The 14,463-nt window shown below is 39.3% G+C and overlaps 2 long non-coding RNA genes across 2 annotated transcripts; both read right to left on the reverse strand.

The window, feature by feature from the left end:
• Window positions 1–3,553: 3,553 nt before the first annotated feature.
• Window positions 3,554–6,605, reverse strand: LOC133743015 (uncharacterized). Its single transcript, XR_009862859.1, has 3 exons — window positions 5,745–6,605; window positions 4,937–5,012; window positions 3,554–3,805 (listed from the first exon to the last, which is right to left on the reverse strand). It is a non-coding gene; the product is annotated as an uncharacterized LOC133743015 (long non-coding RNA).
• Window positions 6,606–8,600: 1,995 nt separating this feature from the next.
• Window positions 8,601–14,190, reverse strand: LOC133743021 (uncharacterized). Its single transcript, XR_009862863.1, has 14 exons — window positions 14,008–14,190; window positions 13,788–13,880; window positions 13,341–13,667; window positions 12,636–12,766; window positions 12,365–12,471; window positions 11,395–11,518; window positions 10,994–11,173; window positions 10,706–10,798; window positions 10,412–10,504; window positions 10,246–10,310; window positions 9,904–9,992; window positions 9,248–9,404; window positions 8,965–9,103; window positions 8,601–8,817 (listed from the first exon to the last, which is right to left on the reverse strand). It is a non-coding gene; the product is annotated as an uncharacterized LOC133743021 (long non-coding RNA).
• Window positions 14,191–14,463: the final 273 nt, after the last annotated feature.

Below are 14,463 nucleotides of genomic sequence, written 5' to 3' on the forward strand. Positions count from 1 at the left end.
CCCACTTTAGACGTCAAAATGGACATCTATACTGACGCACTGTTGAAGCCAAACTAGGCCCCGACTCCAACCATACTAAAAAACTTAACTAAAAATACTAAACTGGCACCAAACAAAGTGGCAGAAACAACAAAACGTATTGGAGCAGACTTAGCCAAGAACACCAACTCCCACACAGAATCCACCTGGCCAGCAATTGATCGACCAAACCAACACTCGTCTTTGCTTCGAACCCGATCAAAGGGATTTCTGGACAGTCAGACCTAGGACTAAAGAAAACCCAACACTGTCATCCCATCACTACTCCAAAGCGCCATCACTTCCAACCCAAAACCTGACAGGAAGGACCTCCTAGAAAGCCATTAATGCTCGTCTATGCCACAGGCAGACTTTGTGCTGACTCTAAACTAGGCAGGAACGACCCTCAGGAAGGCCAAAGTGATGATTGTCCCTGCCACCCCCTACAGTGCACCCGACCTAACACAAACCAGCTAAAAACCACAAACCAAAACCAGAATGAAAGAAAAAACATCAAACCACTGTTTCCCAGATAGGGTCCAGATTGGGCCCAATACCACAAACCCTGCCTAACTGCAGCTCCATCGTCCCGATTCCCATTGACCGCCGTGACCACAGTTCCCTCGCTCCTTGGTCGTCCAAACCTTGGTTGCAGATCGAGACACCTCACTTGTCTTCACATCACCGCCGTTGCGGTCACCTCTACCAAGATCGCGGCCTCACCACTCCACCCATTAGCACCACCCCTTGGACTTGACCCACCACTGTGGCATCACCGGTTCCGTCGCACTGCCTCCAGACCACCTTCACCCTAGTAAGTCCACCGCCGGCGCTCCACCATCGTCGCCCCACGCACCAAGGAGTCTTCGCAGAGAAAGCCGGAAAAGATCCCGTACAGCCCGGATCCGGGCTGCTCTCACGAGCAGGCCTCGATGTCGACCTCAACCACCACCCATCGAATGAAGGAGAACCCAGCCCTTTCGCCACAGCACCACCACCAAGCACCAGCCAAATTGCCCAGATCCGCTCGTTGATTTAAATAAATTGAGTCCATGTGAATAGTCTTTCGTCAAGCGAGGCTTGATTGTTGATGACTTGATGGTTTAAGCTGGTTTTTGATAGAGCACTGGTGGACCATGACATTGTGGGCTTCGGTGACTATTGAGTTACAAGAGTGATCTTCTAACTTAAAGCTCATGACGTTCGAGTAATGGGCGTAGATCGAGGGTCGATCTTGAGACCTTGAAGGTCGAATCCTTCAGAAGTTTTACTTTGGCTATTATCCTTAGGGGTAAGGCTCCTAAGCCTTGGGGTCGAATTCTTGGCCTTGGGGTTGAGACTCATGATTCTTTGGACTATGTTTTTCTATTAGTAAGGTCATGATTCGCTATGACCCTGCCATCCAACATGATGAGTCAATCACATGGTAACCATCCAAGATCTAGGGTGGACATCTTAGGTTGAAGACTTAGAGTTCTAAAAAGTTAAGTATTTGACTAGTCATGTTTATTTCTGTCTAAGGATTCCTCTTTTTTTTTCTTTTTTTTTAATGAAAGGTTTAATTGCATTGAAAGATTGGAGTCATATATGGACTTTTTGACATTTCAATAATGTGTCCTACGTGAAATGGTTTGTGTTTGAACCCAAAATTAACATTTTTTTCCTGACAAGGAGTGTCTTGGAGATAACCGAGCCAATATCCGTGGCCCGAGCCATATATTTTCAACAAGTTCGGAATATATTATTTAGAGGCTAAATAAAGTCTACTTGAAGACCAAGCAACCTAAAGGCAAATCTCGGTATTATCATATTACTATTAATAATCAAGATATTTGACAATTAATGGTGATTTACTTGGCTACGAAGATGGAGCATATAGGGAAGATCTTTACATTAAAGATGGCCTCATGGTTGTATTTGGCTAGGATTCTAATGCACATATTTGGCAAAAGATCTTGCATTAAGGTTGGAGTCCTAGTTACGTGCATGTCATGGCTTTAATCAATTAAGGAAGGTAAAACATCTATTGATTCTCTTAATTGCATGAAAGACGCTAGATGCCAATACGTGGCTACCATACTCACACATGCAGAGAAGATCAACTAAGGAAGCTATCATTCTTAAGGGCTAGTTTGGGATTGCTGTGACTTTAAAAAAAAAACTGCTGCTGATGTGTTGTGAGAATAATCAGCTGTGAATTAAAGCAGTTTCGTGTTTGGTAAATAATATTTTTAAAAGTGCTGTCAGTACATAAAACAACTGCAAAGCGTGCTTTGATTCACAACAGCTTCTAAAAGCAACCTTTGGGCTGTTTCTAAAATCTGCTGTCAGTGACCTATAACTTTTAATTAAAGCTACTTTTTATTTATTTACCAAACACAATAAAATCTAAAATTTTAAACAAAAGCTGATTTTTTTAAAAGCGAAGCAATCCCAAACGGAGCCTAATTGCATGAAGATATGGGTATACATGCAGGACGTGTTACAAAAGGTATCAACTATCAAGCGGCAATATGGTCGTCTAGAGGAAGATTACGTCTAAGACTCCGAGATGCAATTAACCTTGCCTATATTGTAGCCGTCAAGAGGCAGATAATTATCAATTATTGCCTACGATAGTTATCAAAACTATTAAGAGTCTTGATTTGATTCAAGGCCAATAATTGTGGCCTAAATTATAGTATTTCACTCATATAAGGAAGGTGAATCTGTAGTCTACATATAGAGGCTAAAAGCAAAATCCAAAAGATACAACTCTTCAATCCTAATCTCTCAGCTGATTATCAAGCAAACCTACCTTCAACCTAGTTGAAACCAGCAAAGCAAGGGTAACGCCCTCGCAACCCAGTAAAGCTAAAGTCACGCTTTAGCAAAACCCGTGCTTTGTCCTACTTCCCGGTGATTGCTCTGCTTAGCCTACAACGCTAAGTATCGATTCGTTGACGCAAGCGATCACACCACAAGTCATTATCCGTAAGGCAGAAATCCTTATCCGTAAGGCAAAGAAAAGAACCTTGTGATGAGGTTGGTGCTATCCTCATCCACAGCATTTGAGAAGAAGTAAGGTCAAAGGACGCCTCGACGACTACACCGCACGGTGTTAGCACGTTCGCGCATTCAAAAGAGACTGTTTGCTAGACAAATGATTTTGGAGCCAAACAGGTTAAAAAGTCAAAAGTATTTGTCGAACATATATATGACATGAACAACAATTGTGAATGTAAATGATCGAAAAGCACTTTGTAAAGATAGGCATGGTTTGACCGGTGTTGTTTTAACAAGACTGTGCGGGTCGTTATGGAAGGCTGCACTGAGAGTCTGAGACAGCATCAACAAATACATACGCCAATGTAATTTTGTTACAGACAATGAGGAATTGTGACTGTCCTACGACAGGCCGTTAGATTGACTATAATCTTGATACTTAAATACTTGTTTGATCATCCTTTGACCGCCCATTTGATAACTACTGTTGTATCTATTATGAATGACTACATCTGTCACGCCCCGAATTTTGAATAATCAATTCAAAGTCCGAAACATGAATAATAACAATTACAAATAAACGTCTTGAATTTTTTTCTCACAAACAACCACACTTCACACCTCTCAATAATACAATAAACCAAATTCTCAAGTTATTTATTACAGCACACTCTCACCAAATCAAATTGTAAGGCTCAAATGAGCTTAACTCACCTCACTATTACAATTGCTGTAAAACTATAACAAATACTCTAACCCGCACGATCACCGCCCTGATTTTCCTGACCTGCAGGATTACCCGCTACACAATTTGAATAGTGTACCGGGATTGCAACAACACCAAACCCGGTAAGCTTTTGACAGCTCGTATGAGTAAACAAGAAATGAACGGTTGATTTATTAAATCATATTTCTTTTAACTCAAGCAAAACAACCAACAATCACAACATCCACGAAGCAATCCTCAATCCCCAAAATCAATCACTAAAATCACCACTCTAAATCACCAAAGATTTATACGGGATCTAAACTCACATCTTTCTTCTCAAAACCCCGAAAGCGTATTTATACAAATACGGTGACTGACAGACTAGAGCTCTAACTGAATCGTAGCCCATCACCTGGCCTAGGTTATGGCATCCGACATGATTATCAATATCGTAGTTCATCAACATAGGTTAGAACATCCGATACACATACTCAACTTAGCCCATCACCCAATAAGGGTTGGGGCGTCTCTTACACTCGACCAATCGTAGCCCATCATCCACCTAGTATTAGAGCATCCGATTCCCCCATACTGGTCACTATGTTGACCCTAAACTCAACCAATCGTAGCCCATCATCCACCTAGTATTAGAGCATCTGATTCCCCCATACTGGTCACTATGTTGACCCTAAAACCAAAATCGAGTACCATAATATTCTTTCACACAATAGGATCAATAATACCATGATACGTACTATTATTGTGTATATATATGTACTCAAAATACAACTCCAAAAATCACCAATCCATACTCAATCATATCATCACTCAATACCACGTCATCCATAAATTTCCAATATAATTTCACCAATCACTATCATCATAAATGAATATGGTAAATCACGTTTTCGATTTCACATCACTTAAATCATTATAAAATCACACATCTCCATGTCACACCAATCCATATATAACCACGTAAATATATATATACGTAATTATCCGCTCAGGGATAATCACTAATACCAACTATAGTTCAAGCATAAAAATCGTGAAATTCATTTTGTATAATTAAATCATTTTACTTACCTATGGACCGTAGTTGATCAAGCCCATATGATTTAAAACAAATATTTATTTCATAAATATTTTCACACAATTACGACAAAATAAAGTAATTAAATTTATTCGGTTCGTAATATAAACCACGTGAGGTTTACTCACCTCGATATTCCCGCTGCGTCTTCAATTTAACACAATACACACCGAAACCGCTCACCCAAGGAAGACCGTCAATCACCTAATCAAACATGACCTTAACTTAGCAATCATTCATAAACTACACATATACGGAAATCCAACGGTCGGATTCTAAATTAATGATGATCCAACGGTCGGATTCTAATTTAATGATGATCCAACGGTCAGATCAAAATTATATGATGATCCAACGGTCGGATCCTCACGGATCGCCCTTAGGATCATCCTCCAAAATTATCACGAAGATCCAACGGTCAGATCTTCTTGAATCGTCCTTACTAACATCTTCACAAATTTATACGAAAATCCGACGGACGGATTCTCACGAATCGCCTCCCTAATCACTGTTTTGCATTTATACGAAGATCCAACGGTCGGATCTTCGCCCATGACCACACAAAGCCACTGGGACAGTCATAAGATCATCATATCAAAACTACAAGTCCATCTGACGGTCCTAACTTCACAGATCACAAATCTAACGATCGAAATCGATCGAAACTTAAGAATTCATAACTTAATCATACGATATCCAAAAATTGCGTATAATATATCAAAATGATCGTATTGAAATATAGAATCTGAAAATGTACAGAAACCATATTTTTGATCCCCGGAGGTGGCCGGAAAGGGCCGCCGGAGTTAGTGGCAGAGCCGCCGCCGACCACCACCAATGGTGTCGGGGCCGGGCTGCTCTTCTTCCTCTCATCATGCTTAACAACTTTCATAACTACCATGTAAGCTGAAAATGACCGGAAGTGGTTGAAATTACCTAAAACAGTCGAGGTGGCCGGAATTTTTCCAGAAACCGGCGAGAATTTGCAGAAACCGGCGAAGCTCCGATCAACGTAAAAATGTCCTCCTTTCGCTTCGATTCCTTCAGGAGACTTGTTCAGAACTTAAAGACGAACTCACTGGTTCAAGAATCACTCAAAACTAAGCTCTACAACTTGATATATCTTGACCGAAAGCGTCGGTGGCCGGAAAATTTCCAGAATCCGGCGAGCTTGAATTCCAACGTAAAAACTTCAATTTCTCGCTTCGATCCCTTCATGAAAGTTGTTCAGAACTTCAATCTGAGTACACCAGCTCAAGAATCACAAGAAATGATGGTCTGTAGCTCGAGATATCCGGATCGATTCGCTCTTTTTTTTCGATTTTGATCGGGGCTGGCTTCCAGCTGCCACCACGCGCAGCGCCGCCGTGAAAGGACACTTCTGGGAGTTTCAGGAGGTTGAGGCGAGCTCGAGGATGAAGTTTGGTGAGGATTAGTGGCCGGAAACACGAGGAGGATGAGTTAGTTCGGTTTCGGGTGCAACCGGTTTCGAGCTGGTTTGCCGGACCTTGAGGTCGTGCCGGAGGAAAAGACGACGTCCAGTAGGTAGAGCAGCCTCAGGAGAAGCCAAAGGGAGTGGTCCGACGTCTGGAGGTGGTTGATGGAGGAAGAACAAGGCTGGAGAACTATTGCTCTGTTTTTCGGAGTGAAACAGAGTGAGTGAGAGAGATGATAGTCTGTTTGCTAGCTCTCGTCAATCATGCATAATCATGAAAGAGACAAGGCTCCGATCTTTACTGCCTAAAACCAGAAAGTTGTCTGCCACCATTTTTCTTTTATTAAAAGTATAGGTCGGTTATTACAACATCTGTTACAAGATCAATTGTAATTTGGTCCAAGTACTTTTCTTTCTCTTCTGATACTTATTTTGTTTGTAGTAATTTGCTTTGCTTGCTAGAGATGAATGAGTCGTAGTTTTGTTTTTAAGTTAGTGAGATATTCATTGAAAATTGTTTATCAAATCGAATGGATCATTTTCTGACAAACACAGCTAGGGTTTGCAGAGCTCCCGCCACCACATTTCAGATCTTGTATCAGCAACTTGGCAATCTCGAAAAAGTTCGTCGCCGAGGACGGTTACTTCGGATTAGAGGTTAGGGTTACGCCGATGCGCACTGAGATCATAATCAGGGCTACTCGGACTCAAAACGTGCTCGGAGGATTAGGGATCGGAGCTGACAGCAGTTGTGCAGAAGAGGTTTAAGTTTCCAGAGACAGGTGTGGAGCTTTATGCTGTCTCTCTTTGCCAAAGCTTCTTGGAGGCCTAGCTGTTCGCAGGGCCTGCTATATATGGTGTTTTGAGATTTGTGAGGTGATTGTTGTTAAGATGATGATGACAGGTACTGATACTGATCGAAAGCAAAGGCAAAGAGACTCTGCCTAATGTGATTATTGAAGCTAGTGAGTCTAGTTATGTGCCGCCAAATTAGACTATTGAAGCTAGGGAGACTAGTGATGTGCCTCAGGTGACTATATATTTAAGCTAATGAGGCTAGTACCATGCCTAAGGTGATTGTGTCTAAGACTCTAAGGTACCTAATGAAGCCAAAACTACCAGAACATGCCTTGCAGCTGATGCAGCTAATTCTAGCTTAAATATCAGTGATCCCATCACCAAGATTGCACGTGAGTTTTGATTGTTCACAGCTGATTCTCACTCCTCCTCAGGCTTAAAGCATGACTCAAGATCAATATGACAAGTTTGTCCAAGCTGCATGAAGAATGAATACTGACAGCATCATGATTGCCACGTGGCTTGATCCGGTTGACTATCCAGAATCTGGATTGCGTAACAAACTTAGCTTCCAATAGCTCCTTCATTTTATATCGGTTAGTTGCAACCATTTGTAAAATTACCAAGAACCAATATCAGTTGCTTCTCACTTTTTGTCTCTGTGCTGCCTCAGGTTAGGGTTATATCTCTAGCCAATATTGTACTCTGTTTTCAAGCTTTAATAATCATCTTCATGAGTTCTAGCAATTGTTAGTGGAAAGCTGAGGTCACAGAGAGCCAAGTCCATGAAGTTCAAGGATAAATACATGATTAGTTCTGATCAGCCACTCAGCCAGTCGATGAGTACATTGACTCAGCTGTTATGAGACAAGAGTGTTCTTGATATCAAGGTCAAGATGATGCTTGACTGGGATCCCAAGGGCAAGCAAGGACCAATGACTCCTCTACCTGATCTTGTTACAGTCCACCAACCAAAGGATGATGAAGCAGCACCTATTTTGGCCCCAACTGATATTGAGGTCTAGTCATCCCAGTGGTTCTGAGTTTATAACTTTAGCTTCAGGCTTTTATATTTTTGATCAAAAGTTTAGCCTCGGACTCGATTGTTCTAGTTTTATTGTTTCATTTGGCAAATTTTGTGTACTGAAAAGATCGTTTATCATGATATGTTCCATACTCTACTTTGTTTAATATTTTCTTAATTTACAAAAAAAAATATGGATCATTTTCTCAGACTCATAGTCTCTTAGAGTCGGTGAGAAATTCTATCAGAGTTCCTCGCGCACTCTAGCATTTTTTAAATAATCATAAAAATTGTGTACTATGGATGTATACCTTGAATGAGCTAATAATCTGTACACATTTCAACGCCAGCATTTGCGATGTTAACAATCCATTTCTTATTGAACACTTTCAAAAGCCTGATCAGATTAAAGTGCCAATTAGCAGCTAAAGCAGCTTGCAAAAATGCACATAAGATTAACAACTCAATCTATGTTTTAATCGAAAACCAACAAAACACACTTTAAATTAGCAAATGATACTCTTAATCAGTCAAACCCAATATAGCAAATGGTATCTACAAGAGAATACAGATAATCCAAATAGTTTCCGTTGTATCTTTTATTCCACAATTTAGACCGTTACTCTCAAAAATGCTGCTTCCTGAAAATAAGAACTTGCCACACTGTGACATATTGACACCCAATGAGATGGATATGAAGGGCTTGATGCATAGAGCAAACCATATTTGCGGTCCGCACCAGATCACCAATCCTACAAGGATACGACTAGTTTAAAGCATAACCATACTCTCATGAATTTATTTTCCATCAGAATGTCTTCGAATATGCCAAGTCCGACCCCATTAGTACTTTAACACAAGCTTGGAGGCAAAGACAAAGGACAACATATATATAATACCTTGCAACGTGAAAAGAAAATACTCCAGGGGCAGGTTCAGGACCAAGAACAGCTGTAATAGCATTTATCAGACGGCCAACCCCTAAATCCAACCATTCTCCTCAGACAAAAGAATGTCCAAAGCAAGGCCAAGTGTTGCCTGCAAAGGAGAATTGTGACAATAGAAGATCATCGAGTGAACTACAAACTAACAGTTCATCGCACGAGAATTACAAGAGATACAGATTCAAATGACAGTCTGCTCTAGCAACAAAACCCAACAGTCATCGAGAATCAAATTTACCTGAACTTGAGATACATAGGACAAGCCAGCAGCTTCTGTGGTTAACAGAAGTCCATGTAAAGACCAGATCTGTAAACCAGCTATTGAACTTTTAGCAAGCAAAGAAATTGAGCTCGCAGTTGAAGGCACTAATGTTGACAATGCCATGCCTCTTGCACTGCAGGCAAAGTACATAAGGACAGTGAGAAAAGGTCGAGTTTCTCAATTGAGATATATAGCTAGACCATCGCAGGATCGCTGATTCTTTTATATTAACAAATATGAGAAGTTAGCGATCTAAAACAAATCTATCAAGTCAGTAGTGTTCAGTGATAATAAATTGCTGAATATGATGCTTACAAGTTGCAAGTGAATTGAAAGCACCTGCTACTGTCCTCTTAGCACTTAAAATACCTAATCTATATTAGTAGTTTCAGTGACAAACTTGGCTCTTACTTGCAACTTGCAAGCATCATATTCAGCAATGTAAATAACTATCTATAAATAAAACTAACATAAAAGCAGCTATTCAGGACCAATAAAATTATGAGAAAACTCAAAGTTAAACTATACTGAAATGCGCCAAGAACAAAAGAAATTAAAATTCACTTGTACAAGCACTCAATGCAGCTAAGACCAAATCAGAAAAACAAAACACTCACTTCCAGGGCTCTCACCTGCAATGAATGCAGCCTAGAGAAAAAGCAATCGAGCCTGCATAGTCTGAATCTGTAGCTCCAGTTAAGCCACCAAGCAGTGATCTAGCCTGTTTGTCACCCAAAACAATGAATGAGAGAGAGAGGGAGGGAGGGAGAGAGAGATACAGAGAGACTAGATTAAAACTGAACAGACTTGGAAAAATAAAACACACTCAGCAACAACAGCATACATATTTTAAAAGAAAAAAATGAAAGAGAAAAGCGATTTTTAACTGATCAAGAAAAGTGGGGAAACTCTGCTTTTCTATGTGAAGTAAATATTGAAAGAGGTGCATTTTGAAATCAGAATGTTGAACTGACCAGTCTTGCTGTAAAGATATCATTTCCAAGACGAGCTAAAAAGGCCAAGACATTCTGATGCAGCCCTACATTGTGATGGACAGATGTCACCCTCTGCTAGAATACTCCGTAAATAAAACTGTTGAGACAGTAAGCAAATCACCAAGTAGAAAGAAATAACTATTACCTGAGGAAAGCTACAACTTTGTTCTCCCAGACACAGGGCAAAAGACCATCTTTTCCACATTGAAAAGCACGAAGTTCATATTCAAACCAATCCCTGAGTAAACACAATTAACAAAAACTAAATACTTCCTGAGTTAAAAAATCAAAAGAAAAATGAAAGGAGAAAGTACTGCAAACTTGGTTATAACTATATGCTGCCATGTTGTCTAATAGTACCAGACATTATCCAACGAACTTTCATCAAATGAAATTACAACATTCATCAATAGTTTTAGAATAAACGACTGTACAGCACCTTCCAGGAATCCAAGGACCAAACCATGCATCTCTCTTGTCTAACAGAAACCTCAAGCATGAACTTTCTTCACATCCAAAGCCTCTCTTTTATCTATACAACAAGAAACAAGCATCCAGGTCAGGTAGACAGACATTAGAAAAAGCAATTCCAAAATATAGATTTTACGGAGAATTCATATTTAATATACATACATATATACAGAAGAATGAGTGTGTGTGTGTGTCCTCAGTTCCTCACTACAAAATGAGAAAAGAATTCAAATGCAAGTAATGCAGGAATGATTACCTGAGTGGACTTGTGCAAATTTTTTTTTTTTTTGGGGGGGGGGAGAGGTGATCATCCTTATATGCCATTGGACCAGGAAGAGACTGATAAGCTATTAGTGTCCTGATAATAAATATATTCAGAGCAGGCTTGACGTATGGCAGTTCCTTGGCCGCTATCAGTGATATATAGGATAAAGCCCTGCATTCCGTCACATTTCAAAAAAATATGTTTACACCATATGCAAACGTATCCCAGCTTCAGGCTCAAAGCCCATACCAAAGCATACTCAATGTGCCTATCTATCTATTAGCAAGACATCAACAATCTAGAGCCAGCCTTTTTTTATTTTTATTTTTAGAGAAATTGAATGAATTAGGAGAACAAAATATAGACAACAGGGATTTGCAAAATAAACTTACCTACTTAGGTATACAAAGTCTCAATACAAACACAGGTTGAAGCAAAATCCGATTAATTTTAGCATCATGGGAAAGAGAGTGTCTTAAAAACGACGTAGCTGCATCGATTGCAGCCGACCACATGCTACAAAAGGAAAAAGTTGAAGGTCAAGATATATAATCTACCAGAAAAAAATGCTCACTCTGTCTCATTGCTGCATTATTAATAGTATAATCTTGTCAATTTCCTTGAAACAAAATCCATCACAAAAGACCACTAACAGCTAAGAAGAGTTATTAGGAAACAATGAGATACGACAACTAATTATTCAAATCACAGGCGACTTAATACAGTTCGAACATTAGAACCAATGGCCCAACAGACCAAGATTTACATGTGATCGGTAGCAGATGGGTAATGCAGGGTCATATGACTCATATATCATACTAATGGGTTATAAGAAAAAGACAAAATGTGAAGTTTAGTTATATGATTATATCAATGCACATCAAGTGAAAGCACTCTCAAAACTATGTTAAATTACATATCCATATATTTTTAAAAATAAAACCGAGTTCAAAATGAAACAGACTAATAAGAAATTCCAGACCTTAATATTTAGTGCATTTAAGAACAATCAATTGACTTTGACAAAAAAAAAAACCAATAACTTGACTACAGAAATAAAAGAGCAAACATTTTAATTGCCCCTGAACCATAAATGTGGTCAAGCATAAGCATCAAGATGAAATTATTAACCACTCAAGAAGAACAAGCCATGTTATGTCTTAGCCCTAACTTGACTAAGAAAGTACAATTGTACTTAAACAGAAAATGTATAATCAAAAACATTGAAAGACTCAAAAGGTTTGGAAGACAGAAGCGGGAAAGTTGAAAGTGAGCAAGTATCCGAGAATTATAAAATATTCAAACACATGTTGGTAAATGAGATTTTAGGTGAATATAATTAACCAGTACAATCTGACTTACCGAATCCTAGATATCAAATCCCCAGTTTGGTTAGTTTCACTTTGTGAGTTTCCAGTAGATAGGGATTCCCACAAGGAAATAATATCAAAAATCTGGTCTTCAAGCTCCTGCACGTATGAAGAATAGCACCTTAACTTACAAATAGTATCTGCTAACTGTAGAATAAATGGTTCTATGACTCTGACTTTTATAAGGAGGGTAGGAATGGGTTAGGTGATGGGACTGAATGTTGCCTGTAAAGAAAAGTATAATATCAAAAATGATCCCTTACCTCCATCGGCATAGATGCTAAGGAGATGACAAAAGTAACCACCCAGCTTTTTTTTCAATTTAGCGGCCAGAGGATTCCGACTAGATTCAGTCAGCATTTTCTTTGAAACTTCAAGAACTGATTTGGGCAACCTGAGACAGTAAATAACTAGGTAAGAACTAAACACAAGGTATCTAAGAAGACTAGGGTAACACTATTGCCCTTATCCATGTAGAGGAAGTTTATTCTGTCTTAACCCAATTGCCTTTACTCAACCACCTCCATCAACCTGCCTACTAAAGTAATACTAGTCCAACACCCAGACCAGTTGGCAAAACCATTACAATCAGTAGTTCTCCCAAACATAACCAAGGAACACAATAATGCATAGAAAGTGATTATTAAGATGTGAGATTTAAACAAGTCTATGACCATTGTGGAGATAATAAGAACAGTTATATCTATTCAAAGTGTTCAAGCTTCAAATGCGAAATCTAGAGCTTACACCTTGAACTCAACTCTGGAACTTCAAACAGAGGGAACAAACAAATGTACTGCAACATATTATACAAGGAACAACTGATAACACTTTTTTAAATCTATATTTTCAGTCCGCAACATAAGTGTCCAAGACATCAATGAAAATGTAAGCAAAATTCCTCAAGTCATCATCATTAGCAAAGACTAAAAATTGGAATCCAAATGTATATCTATAGCCACACTTACCCCTCCAAGAGTTTTTAGGGTATATGAGACAGTACTTAGACCAGCAATTATCATGGAAGAACTGGAATCAGGAGACATAAGCTGCAAGTTTCATTAAAATTTTCACTTTGAAACAGACAGCATAGAAGTGTATGCGGGCAACAGAAGAATTAATTGAAAGCAGAACACCTCCATGACAACGAAAAACAAAACCGAACATTTTAGCATACCTGCTGCCCAAAAAATACCGAACATAATACCTTTTGTGAAAGACAATACTAAATGTCTTTGCAAACCACCTTTTAGTTTGTTTGCTGGAGGGAAAGGTCCCTTCCCTCTTGGTTGAACCTAGGGAGAGATATAAACTTTGAGATATAGTTTGTAACAAATCACGATCGGATCTACTTGACAAAGTAGAGTGACAAGCCTAACACATGAAGACAAAATGGCACAGGTGAATATACAAACCTGTGCATCAGGATTCATTCCAAGAGCAAGCAGGTAACCCAATACTTGAGCAGATGCATCACGGACAGATGAAACAGGATCCTCAAGAGCCTACTATAAGCAGGTCAAATCACCAAATGAATAAGTAGAGAAGTATAACATCAGCTAATATCTGAAAGATAGAAAATAAAATAGTAAAAGTCTGGAACATGGAAAAACTTGCAAAGAAACACATATCTACCTTGGCACACAGAAATAAGCTGAATTATCAAGTTCTCCAACCTCTAAACCCGGTCCTCCAATAATAGCAAATGCCATGGCGATTCTGACAAGAAATGATTTATCACCAACAGCAAACCGCATGATGAGACGAAATGCTGAAGCAGCAGCACTACCCAGAGCATTTTGAAGCCTCTTGTCTCACAAATTCCTAAATTACATTTATCAAATCAGAGGTGTACCACAACAAACAAAGAGAAACCCCATATAATTGAATCGAGTATAGTTACAAATTCAAAAAAAAAAAAAGACCTACATTGAGATGAACTAGAATGCAGTATGAATCTGAGAGAGAGAGAGAGACCTTGGGCTCTTTGGCGACTACGGACTACCAAGACGCAAACTGAGAGTTATGTGCTTTTTGAGTAAGTGGAAAGCCAAACAAGCCCTTATGATGGATCCATTTCAAATTTTAGTT

Source organism: Rosa rugosa, chromosome 1 (genome assembly GCF_958449725.1).
Source record: "Rosa rugosa chromosome 1, drRosRugo1.1, whole genome shotgun sequence".
Lineage (NCBI taxonomy): Eukaryota > Viridiplantae > Streptophyta > Magnoliopsida > Rosales > Rosaceae > Rosa > Rosa rugosa.